The sequence below is a fragment of the Mangifera indica genome, chromosome 3 (assembly GCF_011075055.1).
Source record: "Mangifera indica cultivar Alphonso chromosome 3, CATAS_Mindica_2.1, whole genome shotgun sequence".
In the NCBI taxonomy this organism is placed as follows: Eukaryota; Viridiplantae; Streptophyta; class Magnoliopsida; order Sapindales; family Anacardiaceae; genus Mangifera; species Mangifera indica.
The window spans coordinates 10,414,782-10,415,680 of NC_058139.1; the positions used below are offsets into that span (position 1 = coordinate 10,414,782).

The 899-nt window shown below is 30.0% G+C and overlaps 1 non-coding gene across 1 annotated transcript; it reads right to left on the reverse strand.

Moving 5' to 3' along the window:
- Window positions 1-408: 408 nt before the first annotated feature.
- Window positions 409-480, reverse strand: TRNAD-GUC. Its single transcript has one exon. It is a non-coding gene; the product is annotated as a tRNA-Asp (tRNA).
- Window positions 481-899: the final 419 nt, after the last annotated feature.

Sequence of the window (899 nt, forward strand, 5' to 3'; positions counted from 1 at the left end):
TTCGGTTGGGCATTCAAAATTATTGCCCTTTTTCAATTTACAACTCTCACGCCAATATCATCCTATTATTCAGCTTCAACCTATTTTAAACCAAAATTCTTCTTAATTTTGTTTTTTAAAAAGTATAAAAATAAAATAAAATAGTTGTAGTGAAGATAATGACATTTAAGACTTTAAGGAAGATCACATCACCATAAAATAATTCAAATTAGAAATTTATTAAGTTTTCAAATGCAAACACAACACCACAAAATGCTGATTTTTAAATTCAATTATTACTGGAAAAGGGTTTAATTTATTTTTGTTGTTTTTTATTGTATAAAACAATGTCAACTCAATTTTGGTAGCACGTGAGAAAATTAAATCCGGTTAAAAACTGAAATAAAGCTTGTGTTATAAAAAAAACAACGCCGTTGCCGGGGATCGAACCCGGGTCGTCCGCGTGACAGGCGGAAATACTTACCACTATACTACAACGACCTGATGCTTGTAATAATATTTTCGTTTAGTAAATTATTAAATGTTTTTGGAAAAGTTTTAATCCTAAATTATTATTCACCCTTTGAGATAATCATTTACCCATGAAAAAGTATTAAAAGACGCTGTTATTGGAGCAAATGCTTTTAAAATTTTATGGTACATGTGATCTCTTCACGGATTGAATAATAACCACAATATTTGGTTAGCCATGGCTCTAATAATTATGCAATGGAAATAAGGAGCCATCTAAGATATGGGATAATGTATACCTTTTTTCTACCCTAATCGATATTTTACTTTTGCACAAATTTAAAGCTTCATCACGGACTGAAATAATCTTCCTTTAGGTTCCAACAACTATTGTAGTGGCAATATCTATTTGGGCAGTGGAAATAAAGCTTCTTTAAATTTTCAAATGC